Genomic DNA, 16,051 nt, shown 5'->3' with positions numbered 1-16,051 from the left:
ATACAGCGTATTTTTGTCATATTCACCTCCTACCCCTTCCAGGTCTACCTTACACCTCTTTACTCCTCCCACATATATATCACATATATAGTTTTTTTCAAAGTATCCGTTTGCAATTTGTATTGGCTGTGTATTCATAGGCATGGACCCATGCTCCAGAGCACGTTGGTCTACCAGGGCCATACTCTTAAAGATAACTGATTCTTGATCCCCTGGTAGCCATCAATATCCAATAGCTCCTGAGTTAAGGATGGGCACTTGTGTGTACCTTTCTACTCCATGATAGACTGTCCAATGGCTTGATCTTGTGCAGGTCCTGCACAGGTAACCTCAGCTACTGTGAGTTTTTGAGTACAAAGTCCTCCTATGCCCTGAAGACACTAGTCACCTCCAATTATCCTCGCTGATCTCTGATCCTTCCAGTCTCTCCTCATCTTCTTTCATAGTGGTTCTTCTGAGCTTTGTGGAAGTGAGGTATGATTCAGATGTACAGTGAGTGGCTGAGCACTCTACTGAGACTTATTTTATACACTTTGACCAGTTGTTTCTTCATTAATAATGTTTCTTTTATCTAATAAATAGTATTCAAAAGAATTGCAAATTGATGCATTTATTACTTTAAATATTTTTTTAAATTGTATGTGTGTTTACCTGCTTCTTTATATGTGATCAAATGGATCCCAAAAGAGGACATTTGATCCCCTGAAACTGAAGTAACAGATGACTGTGAGCTGCTACGTGGGGAAACTGGGAACTGGACCAAGGTATTCTCCAAAAGCAGTCAGTGCAATTAACCAGAGCTGGGAAGAGCACATGAATTAATGCTTTTTTTTTTTCTGGAATTCAAATATGTTGCACGAATCACAACACTTTAAAAATTAGTCCTTCTTCCGGGAATTACTTCTGAAGAAATAATCCAATATGTAGGAAAACTCAAATAATGAAGATGTTCCTCAGAGCATTATCTTTAAGGAAAACAAACTGTAAACAGGAGAGTAATCAAATAGACTCTGAATGCTTCATTAAGTTTGTTTCCTTTGGCTCTCTGCTCTTCCCTGTTCCAGAGACAGCCGCATCTTCTCCTGCAGTACCAGCCTGGTCCCATACAAGATGGTGAAGGTCGGCGTGAATGGATTTGGCCGTATTGGGCACCTAGTTACCAGGGCTGCCTTCTTCTCTGCATCTGGCAAAGTGGACACTGTTGCCATCAATGACACCTTCATTGACCTCAACTACATGGTCTGCATGTTCCAGTATGACTCTGCCCATGGCAAGTTCAACGGCACAGTCAAGGCTGAGAATGAGAAGCTTGTCATCAACCGGAAGCCCATCACCATCTTCCAGGAGCGAGATCCCGCTAACATCAAATGGGGTGACGCTGGTGCTGAGTATGTCATGGCGTCTTCACCATCATGGAGAAGGCTGGTGCTCGCTTGAAGGGTGGGGTCAAAAGGATCATCATCTCTGCCCCTTTTGGGATCAAAAGGATCATCATCTCTGCCCCTTTGGCCGATGCCCCCATGTTTGTGATGGCTGTAAACCATGAGAAATATGACAACTCCCTCAAGATTGTCAGCAAAGCATCCTGCACCACCAACTGCTTAGCCCCCCTGGCCAAGGTCATCCATGACAACTTTGGCATCGTGGAAGGACTCATGACCACAGTCCGTGCCATTACTGCCACTCAGAAGACTGTGGATGGCCCCTCTGGAAAGCTGTGGCGTGATGGCCGTGAGGCAGCCCAGAACATCATCCCTGCATCCACTGGTGCTGCCAAGGCTGTGGGCAAGGTCATCCCAAAGCTGAATGGGAAGCTCACTGGCATGGCCTTCCATTTTCCTACCTGAAATGTATCCATTGTGGATCTGACATGCTGCCTGGAGAAACCTGCCAAGTATGATGCCATCAAGAAGGTGGTGAAGCAGGCATCCGAGGGCCCACAAAAAAAAAGTTTGTTTACTTTTTCTTTTTTATTATTGGTTATTTTATTTATTTACATTTTAAATGTTATCTCCCTTCTGAGTTTCCCTTCCACAAATCTCCTATGCCTTCTCCCCTCCCCCTGCCTCTATGAGGTGCTCCCCCACCCACACACCCCTAGCATTCCCCCATGTTGGGTCATCAAACCTCCACAGCACCAAGGGGCTCCCCTCCCACTGATGCCAGACAAGGCCATCCTCTGCTACATATGCAGCTGGAGCCATGGGTCCCTCCATTTGTAGTCTTTGGTAGGTGGTTTAGTCCCTAGTAGCTTTGTTTAGTGTAGAGACTTAATAAAAAGATACAGAAAGGGCAGACCCTAACCACCCTGCCCTGACAGAGACACATCTTCCTTTAGGCCCACAACTTAGCCCAGGGCAGAGCTGGTGCTCCAACACCCTCCCACACCCAGAGAAAACTTGACTCCCAGGTGCTCCAACACAGCCAGGCTCACAGGTGAGACACTACCCCTTCCCTAATAACTGGTCTAACTGGGACCCCCACAGGGCCCAGCAGAGGTGGAAACTATCTGCCCTGCCATGCCCTACCCTGCCCTGTCTTACCAGAGACACATTTTCCATTCCAGCCTACAACTTGCTCAGGCCACTCCAACACCCTCCCACACCCAGAGACAGCTTGCTCCCCAGGTGCTCCTACATAACCAGGCTCACAAAAGGGACAGAATCCAGTCAGGGATAGCAAGGCCAGTTAACACCTGAGATAACCAGATGGTGAGAGGCAAGCACAAGAACATATGCAACAGAAAGCAATGGCACTTGGCACCATCAGAACCCAGCTCTCCCACCACAGCAAGCCCTGGATAACATAACACGCCTGAAAAGCAAGACTCTGACCCAAAATACAATCTCATGAAAATAAAAGAGGACTTTAAGGAGGACATAAATAACTCCCTTGAAGAAATACAGGAGAGCACAAGTAAACAGCCATAAGTATTTAAAGAGGAAACATACAGATCCCTTAAAGAAATGCAGGAAAACACAATTGCACACATGAAAGAGTTGAAAAAAAAACCATCCAGGTTCTAAAAATGGAAATAGAAACAATAAAGAAATCACAAAGCAAGGCAACGCTAGGGATGGAAAACCTAGGAAAGAGATCAGTAGTTGCAGAATCAAGCATCACCAAGAGAATGCAAGAGATTGAAAAAAGAATCTCAGGTGTAGAAGACACCATAGAAGGTACTGACACAACAGGCAAAGAAAATACAAACTGTAAAAAGCCTCTAACCCAAAACATCCAGGACACAAAGACAAGACCCAATTTAAGAATAATATGAATAGAAAAAAGAGAAGATTCCAAATGCAAAGGGTCACGAAATATCTTTGGCAAAAATCATAAAAGAAAACTTTCCTAACCTTAAGAGAAAGATGGTCATAAATGTACAAGAAGCCCAGAGAACACGAAATAGATTCAGCCAGAAAAGAAATTCATCCCATCACATGATAATCAAAACACTAAATGCATAGAACAAAGAAAGAATATTAAAAGTAATAAGGGGAAAAGACCAAGTAACATGTAAAGGCAGACCTCTCAGAATTGCATCAGATTTCTATAGAGACTCTAAGAGTTAGAAAATCTTGGAAATTAATCATCTCACAGTAAACCCCAAAGAAGAGAACCACACAAACATAATGTCAGCACTAACAACAAAAAATAACAGGAAGTTTTCTTCATCTTTAATATCTCTCAACATCAATTTACTCAATTCTGAAATAAAAAGACACAAGGTAACAGACTGGATACATAAACAGGACCTAGTGTTTTTTGTTGTATACAAGAAACACACATCAGTGACAAAGACAGACCCTACCTCAGACTAAAAGGCTGCAAATTTTTTTCCAAGCAAATGGTCACAAGAAAAAAACTGGAGGAGCCATTCTAATAGCCAATAAAGTAAACTTTTTTTCTTTTTCTTTCTTTTTTTTTTTTCGGAGCTGGGGACCGAACCCAGGGCCTTGTGCTTGCTAGGCAAGCACTCTACTACTGAGCTAAATCCCCAACCCCAAAAGTAAACTTTTAACTAAAAGTTATCAAACGAACTGGGGAAGGACTTGATATTTATCAAAGGAAAAATCAAACATGATGAACTCTCAATTCTGAACATCTTTGCCCCAAATGCAAGGACTCCCACATTTACAAATAAAAAATGTTACTAAGGCTCAAAACATTCATTGATCCTCACACAATAATATTGGGAGACTTCAATACCCCACTGACACCAATGGAGAGATCAAAACTCCAAAACTTTTTGTTAGAAACAAAAACTAAACAGAGACACAGTAAAATTAACAAAAGTAATGAACCAAATGGATTTAACAGCTATCTACAGAACATCTAACCCTAAAACAAAAGAAAATACCATCTTCTCAGGATCTCATGGTACCTTCTCCAAAATTAGCCATATAATTTGACACAAAACAAGCCTCAACAGATTCAAAGAGATTGAAATAATCCCATGCATTCTATCAGATCACCATGGACTAAGGCTGATCTTCAGTAACAACAAAAACAACAGAAAGCCCACATATTATAGCAACTGAATACCACCAACCAAGAGTATACCCAGGTTGGTCCATGACTCCTGATATACATGTAGCAGAGGACTGCCTCGTCTGGCATTAGTGGGAGAGGAGGTGCTTGGTCCTGTGGAGGCTTCATGCCCTAGAATGGGTGAGTCAGGGAGCACCCTCTTAGAGGCAAAGGTAAGAGGGTGGTGGGAGTTTGTGGAGGGGAGTCTGGGAAGGGGGACAACATTTGAAATGTAAACACATAAAATGATTTATAAATAAAAAAGATACAGAAAATACACATAGTGGAGACTGAAAGAAATAATTGTATGTCTCTAGCCTTGCCCACATGCATATGAAAAGGCTTAAAAGGGAATACAGATAGATAGATAGATAGATAGATAGATAGATAGATAGATAGATAGATAGATAGATAGATATAGATAAATAGATATGTATTCATTGTGCAGCAATAGATTTTTCCTTTAGTCTTATCTTCACATAATTACTTCTTTACTTGATAAGTTATAAATTCAAGATATAGAATAGATGACTAATAAAAATTCAGTTAAAGAAATCATAGCCCTCTCAAACTACAGGGCCAGGCCCAGTAGTGGAAAGCAAGCACAATGCCAACAACTAGCAAGTTGCCCCCTCTTGTAAAACAATTATAATTGCCTCCATCTAGTATCACTGAAGTCTAGTTGAATGTTTCTCAAAGACCCTGCAGACTTGTCTTTTCTACCAATAATGACTCATTCAACAAGAGTGGTGGAGGCTCCTGTGTGAGGACCCTCCTGCACGGCCTTCATTTGATCTCTGAATCCCAGCCAGAAGAGAACGGCTCCTATCGTTGTGAATCACCTTCCAGGCCTCTGATGAAAAGTCAGCTTGAAATACTACTGCTGTAAACCATATCACAGAGCTAGTGGGGATATTTAAATCACGCTACACCAAAGGAAGGGTGAATTGAAGAAGGGAGCTATAATGTCATGTTTCAAATGACATCGGGATCACGTGAAGAAGAGATTTGTGGCCTTTGCTCTCGAAGAGCCCCGGGGATGAGAAACTTGAAGACAAATGGCAAGTTTGTAGGTAAGAAGACACCAGCCGTGTGAGGGGTTCATATTCCACCCAGGGGACTGCTTCCTGTAACCATGCACAGAGTCCAGGGGATCTCAGAGGACAGTATCTTGTGTAAGGTTCAGGTCACACTGCCCAGCAGGGACAACCATGACTGATAACCATTCTGACAACCAAGATAACCAGGGTGATTTCTCTGTTGTCTGTCTAAAGCTTGCCTGGTCCTTCCAGTCTGATTACTATTTCAGCTGTTTAACTTCAGGGGAAATCATCTTGTATTTCTGAGATGCAGTTTCTTCCCCTTCTATTGGAGGTCAAAACTGGAAAATATGTAAGATTATCTCATCCCAAATATTCTGGGTCTCCTCTCTGACTTCATCACTTTATAAATAAATACTCTAGCCCACACTTTTGCTTCAAAGCACTGCCTATCAGAAGCTTGTAACTTGCCACGATGTTGCTTTGCACTGTCATCATGACATATTTTCTGGGTCCTTCCTTTTGGTTTGATCAGAAACAAGGGAGCATCTGCAGAACATGGTACATGCTACCTAAATAGTCAGCCAAATAGTAAATGAGTTCCTACCTTGTTTTGTGCATGTTTTTAAAAGACAAAAACAGAGGAATCACCTTTTCAACGCTGGATCTTCTGTGTATGGCTGGGAAACAGTTCATTTGGCTCCCCCCTCCCCCGGGAGGCACGTTGTTGTGGAGAAAGCATAGTAGGGCTTGTTCTCCAGATGAACACCTATGGGCAGAATGTAGGAAGTGGAACGGAGTAGAGGAAATGGAGTAGCATGCAGTCCCAGCAGAGGACTTACAAGGGAAAGACTCAGAATGGAGAAGGTGCCGTCAGCTTGTTCCGAAGGACAAAGACCATTTATACCCACCCTCTCATCACGGCACAGGGGTTAGCATTCAGAGCAGGTCACCCAAAGGAGCTCAACCTTGGAAGAGGCCTCCCAAGTGTAATTCCTGAAGAGGTCTGACAGCTAAGCAACTTCACTCAGAAAAATGTACAGGAGCTGAGGGAATGGGTGATTTAGTGCGGGGAGCTTGGGACACCAGGCCAGAGCAGCCCAGTGTCCAACCGCTCAGCAAGGAGATTCCATTCCACTAAACACCAATGGAAACCTAACCCCACAATTCAGACAAGAATCTAAGGAGAAACGAATGCCATTATCCTCAAAAGATAGCTGATGGATGGGTTTTAAAAACACATAAATGGTGTCTCCTGGGGACTTCAAGACCCAGGAGGAGAGTTCAGGGATATTAAGGAGGACTCTCTCATAGTCTCACAATTACGGGGCAGATGAGTCCACAGGGTGTCCTGTTGGCTCTTACTGTTATCATCTCCTTTTAGGTACTTGGAATACGTTTTGATCATGTGTATCTCAGAGCTTTTGCACATGAATAGATACTAAATCCTATATTTGTATAAAGCACCTTTTTATAAGCTGACAGCAGAACTTTAATATTTACTCACTGTTATGGACTGAGTATTTGTGACCCTGTCCGCAAAATTCAAATATTGAACTCCTAACCTGTTGCCAGGCTGGGGTTTGGCTTGATTCCTTTCTTGTTAAAGGAAAAAGTTCAGCCAAGAGAGCTTGTTTAAGCATAAATTTATTTAGCAAAGCAAAGTAAAGTGATAGAACACTCCAGACAGCTTGGAGCAAGCTGGCTCCAGGAATGGGCAATTTTCAGCCTGCTATTTGTAAGGGGTGTTTCATGAATATTTAAGAGATGGTAGCATATTGATGAGGTCATCTCTTTTGCTCTCCCAAATCATGGTGAGCCAGATCTCCCTTTTAAGGTATTTTTTTCCCTCCATGTTCCTCATATAAAGCCCACAGTGGGAACAAAACCACATTGAAATGATATCACGACCAGGTTCAGATCCAGGTTAGATGCTTTGTTGGGGCACGTTTGTAGCAGTTGGAAAGGTGCCCTGGAACCTTAGTCTCTTTCTACTAAATATTTAATCGTGTGTGTGTGTGTGTGTGTGTGTGTGTGTGTGTGTGTGTGTGTGTGGTGTATGCACATGCATACATGTAATATGTTTGTGTGCATCTATGTGTATGTACACATCTGTACATGAGTGACAATAAGCATGAGCCAAAAAGTGCACACAGACCTCAGAGGACGATGTAGGCCAGCCCTTGCCTTTCATCTTATGGGAACAGGGTCTCTTTGTTATTTTTCTACTGAATATGATATGCCAGGCTAACCCAGAGCTGTAACTTCAAAGATGTCTAATCCAATTGGGCATTTGACTGTCAGATCGCCTACCAGGATACAACCTCAGTGCCCTTAATCACCACATATCTAACGCTCTGCCTGCCTTGCTCTGATGCAGTCAGATTTGGAGATGGGTTTCAGTGAGGTTGGGGCTCCATGATGGAACGGATGCAAATATAAGACAAATAAACGCCACCAGGGTGTACATTCTGCCTCGTAGGGGGAAAAAATAGAATAATGAGAAATGAACATTTGTTGTTTATGCTACCCCCAACTGTGATCTTTTGTTACACTGACATGTGATGGGTATGACAACTTTCATCTACACAGAAACCAGAGTCCCTGGAGAGATGGCGCTCCAAGCACACTGTGGGGGAAACCTTGATTACATTAATTGATATGGAAAGGTCTGTGTTGACTATGAGCTGGACCATTCCCTGGGTAGAAGATCCTGGCATCTTTCTGCCTTCTTGACCGTGGATACAAAGCCACAAGCTCAGGCCACTGGCTTCCCCACTGTGATGGACTGGAGCCTGGAACTGTGAGCCAAATTAGACCCCTTCTCCCTTAAAATGCATTGGTCAGGAAAATCAGACTTGGAGCAATCACACTAATATGTCCCTTAAAATGAAAAATAAAACTGCAAACACAAAAATCCTTTCAATTTTGGTCCCGAGTTTTTATCTGATGGAGTGATTTTATTCTTGATTCTGATACCTAGATAAAGGCTTCTTAAACTTTTCCACCCTCAGCCTCCTCTCATCTGAGTCTTTAACCTACAGTTGGGTGTATAGGTACATAAAATGAGTATGCAAATCGAACATCTACTAAAAAGAAATCACGAAGGAATTTCTTTTTAAAAAGCAGTCACCATTTAAAGAAGAAAGTAAATGGGTTCACTAATGAGATGGGTTTGTTTGCTTATTTTGACATAAAGAATTAAATCCTGGCTGAACATTTGATACTGCAGGGCACAGAACATCTTTAACAGTTTACAGAGTCGGTCAATGTTTTCGACTTTATACTCGTCAGTGCTGAGAATGCCGCTTGCATAAATGTATAATATAAAATGACAGAGGCATGTTGAGGCCCATTTCAGGAATTGTTGGAAACGTGGCAGCTATCTCAAGCCAAAACTCATTTAATGAGTTTGTGTGTTAAAAGAGACTCAAGGCAGCAACTCACTTCTGAAATCGAGCATTCTCACACAATACAGTTCCAACTTGATGCAAGCTGAGAACTAATGGAAAGGAAGTATTGAGCCTTTGTTTTCTCTTACTAAAGCATTACGATAAGAGAATAAAACTGTATGTCTACTGGGAAAAAACAAAACCTTCAATTCAATACGTGGGATCTCCAAGCTGCCACAGAGGAGTAGAGGCATCTACTGGTGATCTGTGGCGTGATGACGCATGCATTTGCACACTGTATATAAGGTGCGTTCAGAACCAAGGCTGCAGGGAAGTCCCATGACAAGCACTGCAAGGAGCCACCCATGTTCATTACACATTGTGCTTTGATTGTTTGTTTGATTTGAGCTTTTCACATGTTAAAAACCTTTCACTATTGCCAAATGTTCAAGAAGCCCAGATAGGTCATGACCAAGAGTGTAAGAAAGCAGATACTAGATGGCTTGTACTGGCTGTCTAGCCAAACCTACAGTAAGCTCACTGTCAGCACTTTATTGGCTTTTAAAGTGAGGAGAGGGAGTTTTAATTTTGCTAATAACTTGATTGAAATAACATCTCTTTCAAAATGAGGAAATACAAACAGTTGAAAGCAGAGTGATTCTGGTTCAAGCTAGGGCTTGGCTAATGAGAATAGGCCTTGTCTGCTTTGCTTCCGTGTGGCAACTGCTTTTAGTGAGTCCTCTGTGCTGTTACCATGGATACCCAAAGGTCCATAATTTGTACCAACAAAACCGTTACACTAAGCTCAAAGCTCATGTTAAAAAAAAAAAGATTTTATTTTACTTTTAATTACATTTGTCTATGTTCTATGTAGGTATGTGGTTGTGAGTGGAGGTGTCTACAGAGACCAGAAGGGGTGTTGGATCTTCTAGAGCTAATGTTACAGTGTTTATGAACTATCTGTCTGATACAAGGACTGGAAACCAAACTTTGGGTCTCTAAAACCATCAAGCTCTCTTAGCCACTAAGACATCACCACAGCCCCAGACACAAAACTCTTAAAACTCTTATTAGGTATGTTGTTGAATCAATCACTGAAAGGCACTGAATTTCTCTTGATATGTTCATATAAAACACATGCGCACACACACACACACACACACAGTGATTTCAAAATGGTCTAAAATGTCTGCCCTAACTGATAGATGAATCACTGCTATCTTTCTCAGGCCACACATCACTTCCTCGCAGAATGTATTTAGGAAGAAAGCCAATCCTTTTGTTTTCTAATCTCCAAAATCCACATTTTCTACATTAAAAACACAACAATGATAACAATGTGTCCAATCCCTGACACATCTCCAGTTCCTCACCTGTAACACCCATGAGTTCCTTGTGAATTTTGGTATATAGTTCATTTATCCAGGACACTGAGTTTCAAAGATGATTCTGTATTAGAGTCCTCAGGGAGGTCCTTTTAATACATCCCTGCCTGGGTCCTCACTTTGGACTAATTAAACCAGAATCCCTATAAGTATTTTTCAAAATTTCTGCAGTTGTAATGCGCAGGCATGTTTGAGAGCCAGTGGACCAGGTTTGAGTCAAATGTTACATGTTCTTTGCTCTCTGTTCCCTATCTGAAAGTGTCAACATCTCTAGTCTCTACTTACTTTTCCATTGAAAATCCCTTTCTGTAAATCATAATCCAAAGTAAAATCTGAGGAGAGCTGTTCTGTTTCCTGCCACTTGTTATACTGACTCTATGTTACAGCCTGTGTTTAATTGGAAATGTCACTTAAAACTCTGCTTTATTAACATTTCTCTTGGCTGGAGAGATGGCTCAGTGGTTAAGGGTACTGCTCTTCCAGAGGTCCTGAGTTCAAATCCCAGCTACCACATGCTGACTCACAACCGTCTGTAGTATGATCTGGTGCCCTCTTCTGGCATGCAGGTGTACATGCAGATGGAGCATACAAATACATAAAATAAATAAATCTTTGGGCTGGAGAGATGGCTCAGTGGTTAAGAGCACCCGACTGCTCTTCCAGAGGTCATGAGTTCAATTCCCAGCAACCACATGGTGGCTCACAACCATCTGTAATAAGACCTGATGCCCTCTTCTGGTGTGTCTGAAGACAACTACAATGTACTCACATATATAAAATAAATAGATAAATAAATAAATAAATAAATAAATAAAAAAAAAACATTTCTCTCAAGTCTCAGGTAGGCCAAACAATTTCAACAGTCTTGCCCCACCATCATCAGTAGGAATAAGTCTTGTAGTTCAAGGCCAGAGCCTTGCACATGCTAAACTCCATCGTTATCAGCAAGCTACCCTTTGATAAAATGTTTTAAGTCCCTTGTTTGCTCTTTTAAACCTTACCTGTTCACTCTTGGTTATGCTTGCGCTCCTGGGTTTATGAACTCCATACTTGGTGAGAACACACTTTTGTTCCCAAGTTACTGTTCTGAAATTTTCCAAGGACAACTTTGGCCTTTTTCTACCACATGCCATATAAACCATTCACCTGTGCATCTGCTTTCTAGCATCATATCAGTCTCCTACCCAACGGACATCATTCTGGACCCTTCTCATCACATCCTCTTGCATGCCTTCTATGTTGGGAGATTCTCTATGATGCTTCCTGTCCTGAGCTCCAGTCATGTGTGTGCTTGATTCCCATTGTCCTTTGTTTGGTGCTCCATCTGGGCAATAATCTGCTTTTTCCTCGAATTCCACTTGCGATTGTTTTTGACTCAACTAAATATATCATTCTGAAAAGTACTCCATTCTTTCTCTGGAACCTTTCAGTCTGAAAATGAAAGCAAGAGTCCAGAAATAACTCTTCTCCTCATCATTTGGATAGCCAGCAAGTCCCACAGCGTTTTTGCTGTTTATCATATTTATTTCCTTACTGCCATGCAGGGGTGTTGTGTGTATGGATGCACATGTGTGTCAGAGAAGCCGAGGACAGCTTCTGAGAGTCAGTTGTCTCCCTCCACCATAGGATTCAGGGATCAAACTCCAGTGGTCAGGTCTGGGCAGCAGGTAGTTTTACTTGCTCGTTCATTCCGTCAGCCCTCCTTTTCACGTAAGAAATAACCATCAGTCCTTCCAGTTTCCATCAACTTAAAAGCCTGTGAAGTCCTTTGAAAACCACTCAACGCTCAGTGTGGCTTTCACACTGACTCCCCTGCGGAAGACGGGAAGTACGGAATGGTAGAGAAGTAAGAGAACTGTGTAAATGGGTCGCAGTATTCATTCTTTGGGAAATACATATTCAAGGAAGACAAGGCACCTCTTTCAGAGTTAGCAAGACCTCAACCCTAGGAACATGCACCGTATGCAGAATTGGAAAGACTTCCACCTTAGGAACTTACCCACCAACACAGCATGGAGCAGAAAGTTTCCCAGGGAGTAACTTTCTAGAACCCTAATGACTGTTCTAGTTCTCTGCTTCCTTCTTCTGAGAGGTTGACACGCTTCTAGGAAGACCTCTACTTGCACTTGAAATTTGTGAGACGTATTTTGTGTCATGCTTTCACGTACAAAGTCCTTTTCCTGCCGATTTTGACTTTAATGTTTCCCAATTCTTTTCTTTAAAAGCTCGGAATGATTTCCTTGGTGGGCATGACCCTGTGGACCCAAAGGAACTTTTGTGGTTTCTTTAGCAAAGTGCTCTCCTCCCTAGCGTGCACTGTGACCAACATACATACTCACTGTTGCCTGACTCCCCAGAACCCACGAGCTCCTGGATGCCTCGACACTATTCTGAGAGTTAGCAGTTGTCACAGGTGAATGTCTGTAGCCTGGGAAAAGGAAAACTCACACTAGGGCCTCACAAGTATCTCACACTAGGGCCTCAAGTACTCGCCAGTCTCTTAACTTGACGAGAACAACTCAAATATCACTAAGCCTGTCTTAAATTTTAGAAACTGAGTGGAGGTGATACTGGACTAGCCTTCAGGAATTAATTGTTTGATTCTCAGGATACCCCAAATGAAATGATGTTTAAAAATCATAAAATCAAAAGGAGATTGTCAGGACAGAGAAAGAAAGACTGGAAGGAGCCCCACCTGGCATCTTGCCATCCACATCTCTCTCTCTCTCTCTCTCTCTCTCTCTCTCTCTCTCTCTCTCTCTCTCTCTCTCTCTCTCTCTCTCTGGGCCTGCTAACTGTTGTCAAAGACTCTCTTGGGTTGCATACAGTACAGTTACAACTCTCACAACTTGAACTATGTAGAGATGACTTGGGACCTCACTAAAACAGTGAAATTACCTACTGCTGAATTTCCCAGAAGACAATTAAAATTGAGGAGGAGAGAGTTGAGCGTTACAATGATCAGTCTCTGCCTGACATGGTACTGTTAAACTGAGGTTATGAATCACCCGGGAATGGACTTTCTGGACATTCCTATGGAAGTTAACAGTTTCAGGAAGACCTGTCCACTGTGGATAATGAACGTTACTCTCTGGATGAGATCCTGGGTTATACAAAAAGGGAAAAGTGAGCCGAGGGCAAATACCCATCTCTCGCTGCTTCTTCACTGTGAAGATTCCTGTGGCTGTGACTACCTCACTTCAAGCTGTGAGCTAAAAGTGTGTATGTTCCCATGTGTGAGGGTGAGGGGGTGTCTAGGTAAGAGAACCTCAGCTGTCTGTTGCTGCTGTCCATCTGGCTCTTTGAAACAGGGTTTTTCATTGGTCTAGACTTGTGGTGGTTTTGAATATGCTCGGCCCAGGGAGTGTGGCATTGTTGGAGGAAATGTGTCACTGTGGGGGTAGTCAATGAGACCCTCCCTCAATCAGTCTTCTCCTAGCAGCCTTCAGATGAAGATGTAGAATTCTCAGCTCCTCCTGCACCATGGGTGCCTGTACAGTGCCACACTCCAGCATTGTTGAAAATGGACTGAACCTCTGAAGCTATAAGCCAGCCCCAATTAAATGTTGTCCTTATAAGAGTTGCCTTGGTCATGGTGTCTGTTCATAGTAGTAAAACCCTAACTAAGACACTTGTCATGGAGACCAGGCTGGCTGTCCAGCAAGACTCAGGGATCCATCTGTCTGTTTCTTCAGCACCAGCATTAAGTAGGCTGCACCACTTCCAAATTATTTCCTTGGGTTTTTTTGTTGTTGTTGTTGTTTTTTTTTTGTTTTTGTTTTTGTTTTTGATATGAGGACTGAAAGATAGAAATCACTTCTTCATACTTACAAAGCAAACATTTTACCAACTGAGTTATCGCCCCACTCCTAGGTTGTGTATTTCTTTAAGAGCCTTTATTTGCCCATCTGTAAAATGGGAGTACTATGATTCAGTCTACCCAAGGGGACTATCAAAGCAGCAAGAGAGTTTGCCGCAGTTAATGGTGCTCCCAGACCTTTAGAAGAAAGATGCACCAAGCAGAGTGATTTTGATATTTAGTATGTTAATAGAATTTTCATCACCATCTTAGAAGGCTGGCTTTATTTATGTACACAATTAGTGAGACAGCATGTGGAAAACGGTGGACAGTGCTAAAACATAGGCCATTTCTCTGAGTGAAAAAATGGGTCGTAACTCAGAGGAGATGGACTGGGATGTGAAGGTCACTCACTCATTCGCAGGAATAAATTATATTCTACCACCAAGTTAGTTTCTTCAGCTAGTCATAAAGACAAATACAGCTAAGTAATTTACTCGCAAATGATGGTTATAAACCGCTCACACCCTAACAAATCACATTACACCACACAAACCACACAGTCATGCTTACATGGCCACTGGCCTCCATAGATGTAGGGAGTAGAGCCCCTGGCCACGTTGTCCACACCTTAGTTCATGAAAAACATCACACCTGGTAAGAGCTTAAGAGCATTAGCACTTCAGGCTGAGCCCAACCCTGTCCACCTCCCATATTAAACTCCCGCCTCAAAAGCTGAGTGAATACATGGGAAGCAGTGTATTATTGCCCTGAGCTCTGGGAAGCGCTGGGAAATAGATCTTAGCAGATGACAGGATCCTTGGCTTGGAAAGCAAAACATTTGACAGACCACAAAAATAGATTGTGGCTTTAGTCCCTTTGTGTTGCTGTTACAAAACACGAGAGAGTGGGTAAATTCTCAAGCATGAGCTTTTACTTCTTATAGTTCTACTGGCTTGGAATTCCACAATCAAGGTGCCAGCATTTAGTCTGGTGAAAGCTTTCAGAAAGTCCGTCATGAAAGAGTAAATGGGAAGCCAGCCGCTAGCTCAGTGTCACCCGAAGCCTTTCTTGTAAATGCTCCACTCTCATTCATGAGGAAGGAGTCTTTGTGGCCTAGTCAGGCCATAAACGCTATCCTCTCATGCTGTCGCTTTGGCGGCCCCTGAGTTTTGGAGGAGACACAGTGAGTCATACCCAAATTAAGGTCATATTTAGCATTTGCTCTCAGAGGAAAATGACACAGTTCCAAAAGTACACAAGCCTGAGGAGAAAGACTAGCCAAGGTTGACTGCATACTGGCTTATGAGATAGCTGCTTGCCCCTCATTTTCCCACAGCAATTTCAGGAGATAAAGAAACACTGTCCTCCTATTCATAGACACAAAAACTAATTCTCAGAGAGATCAATCCACTTACCTAAGATTGCATAACTCAGTAAGCGTCACGAAGGACCTTAAAGCAGGGGTTGGACGGGCTCCAAGGTCCACACGCTTTCTGCAACTCTGTTATGCCTCTCTAAGTACCCTGCAATGGCAAATACTGTTTTCTGGGATGCCAACTTTGATGGGCAGGAGATGAGTTTTCAGTGAAAAGAGAGTGAAGATCATCCTGGTCTCCTAATGTACCAGATAAGGGGCCCAAGAATTTGAAGAAGAGTCATTTTCCAGGCTCCAAGGCATGAGGGAGCACAGTTAAGGCTGGCATTTACTGTAAAACCTGAGCAGGACTCTCCTCCCACAGTCAAGTGATGATGGTAATGAGGGCTGAGCTGATTTGCATTCTCCCAACTTTACCCACCCGGCTGTTGCTTCTGCCTACACCCCGAGCTATCGAGCTATCATACTGCCCATCACCAGGGTACAAAGGCAGTCTATGTCACTATTACTATTCCAACAGTTTCCTT

General features: G+C 42.6%; 1 pseudogene; it reads left to right on the top strand.

The window, feature by feature from the left end:
- Positions 1–1,110: 1,110 nt before the first annotated feature.
- The window catches only part of Gapdh-ps4 (Glyceraldehyde-3-phosphate dehydrogenase, pseudogene 4), a 45,647-nt pseudogene continuing 30,706 nt past the window's right edge, over positions 1,111–16,051 (top strand).

Source organism: Rattus norvegicus, chromosome 3 (genome assembly GCF_021556685.1).
Source record: "Rattus norvegicus strain SHRSP/BbbUtx chromosome 3, alternate assembly SHRSP_T2T, whole genome shotgun sequence".
NCBI classification, from domain to species: domain Eukaryota; kingdom Metazoa; phylum Chordata; class Mammalia; order Rodentia; family Muridae; genus Rattus; species Rattus norvegicus.
The sequence above is the reverse complement of the archived record's forward strand: the minus strand, read 5'-3'. Positions and strand labels throughout refer to the sequence as shown.